The 1,764-nt window shown below is 41.7% G+C and overlaps 1 protein-coding gene across 1 annotated transcript in view; it reads right to left on the bottom strand.

Annotated features, from left to right (window-relative positions):
• ZHX2 (zinc fingers and homeoboxes 2) overlaps positions 1 to 1,632 on the bottom strand; it is a 50,785-nt gene extending 49,153 nt beyond the window's left edge. The window contains exon 1 of the mRNA XM_009323330.1: positions 1,595 to 1,632. The gene's annotated coding sequence lies outside the window, so the exon portion shown is untranslated. The remainder of the gene's footprint in view (positions 1 to 1,594) is intronic.
• Between the last annotated feature and the right edge of the window lie 132 nt (positions 1,633 to 1,764).

Here is a 1,764-nt window from a genome sequence, read left to right as displayed (position 1 = left end):
CATCTACTCTTCCCACCGCTCTGGAGCCAACACAGCTCTAAAAAAAAAAGAGGCCAGAGCCTACCCTGTGCAATGCTTTGTAAGTGACTGACAAAAAATAAACCCCAAACCTCGATTAGCAGGTCTTGTATGACAGTTTAAACACCAAGGAGTTAGGAGAAAACATTTGTGATTCAAAGGGAGAGTATAAGCTATGGACCTTACTGAGGGAGGATCAATACAAAACTTTGTCATAATTTCACATCCCTTTTCTCCCAGTAACTACGCTCATTACCAGTATACTTCACAAAAGGCTGAAAGTAGGATTCTCTATTCAATTTTTTTGCTCCCCAGTTTCTGAACGCTTGTTAGGTATTTATTAAGGAATTTTACCATGTCTTTACCAAACACTGATAGACTCGGTTTCTCTCCTGTTAACAAAACATAGCCCTTTCTTTTTTCAGGCTGATTTCAATTTGGGGTTTTATTCTGCTCTAGCCCAAATAGATTTGAGTTGCTGTACCAGAAAACAGGCTGTAAGCCACTGAAATAAAAATAGAAACAAAACTCTGCTGATTTCCAAGTAACCATAGATTTCCATCACCATAGAACAGGGTAAAAATGGGACAGGAGTTGGGCTGATTTTAAAAACCTCAAAAAAACCCCTTATTCAACCCCTCTGCTAAGAAAATTTACTTACAGAAAAGCAGTGAAGCCCAGAACAATGGCATCTGAAGCCCCAGTCCAAATTTTAGCCCTGTTATCCAGCTTTGCACCAGCCCAGAGGAGCCCACACTGTGCCAGGCACGTAGCCAGGGGCTCCAGTCAGGGCTTGCCACCGTCAGTCTAGTGCAGCCCTGGCTGGTCCACCTGGGGAGCTACAAACCAGACACAGCTGCTGGGAAATCACAGCCCAGACCCTTTAGCAATGCACAGGAAAAGGCCATAGTGCAGCTGCTCCTTAAATATATACTTATATATATATTTTTTTTTAAAATACATATGTAAAAAAAAAAGCTGCTGGCTGAGCTGCTTTGGAGCAAGGGAGGGAGCCAAGCACGCAGGTGCCTCCTGTGGTGTAAAAGTTCCTCCAAAGTTATTTTACCAGATCAGGGAAGAGCTCAATATTGGATAGTTTTTTGTTTCGATGACAGGGCTGGGGTGCTGTGTACACACACAAAAACAACCTCACAGCAAATCTGTGCTCTTCTTCCCTTTCAAAAGATGCAGGCTTTCTTGCTGAGGAATGACTTGCCTCAGCTCTCCAGCAAGATTTTGTGTTTCAATGGCTGGTAGAGCTTGGAAACAACAAACAAGCTTCAGATGGTGCTAATGGTCCATTCTGCTGACCATATTCTCAGTTAAATGCATTCATGTGGTTCATATCTGCAGCAAGATAATTATTCAGCCTATGTGGTAATACAATGCTGACTTGATTTTGTGGGTTGCAAAAAGGTGCCAAAGGCACACAATTGGTTCCAAAAGACTGGAGTTGCTTGCTGTAAACATTTCTTAAAGTGTCTTTTAAAAAAGAAAACCCTAAAAAAATCTTCCTTCTGTTTGAGCAAGCTTGGGTTTCTCATTTAAAGGAAAATAGAAAAAAACCCCTACTCACAGCACTGCATTTCTTACATCTTGGGAATCTCAGTACTTATACCTCTCTGAAGGCGAGCAGAACTTCTGATACCTACAAAAGAGGGAAAAGCTATGTAAGTCAGGGAAAAAAAAAAAAGGAGAAAATAGCAGCCATCCCTTCCACCCTCTGACTGGCAATTTAGTTTTTTC

This window comes from Pygoscelis adeliae, unplaced genomic scaffold (assembly GCF_000699105.1).
Source record: "Pygoscelis adeliae isolate BGI_AS28 unplaced genomic scaffold, ASM69910v1 Scaffold103, whole genome shotgun sequence".
NCBI lineage: Eukaryota > Metazoa > Chordata > Aves > Sphenisciformes > Spheniscidae > Pygoscelis > Pygoscelis adeliae.
The sequence above is the reverse complement of the archived record's forward strand: the minus strand, read 5'-3'. Positions and strand labels throughout refer to the sequence as shown.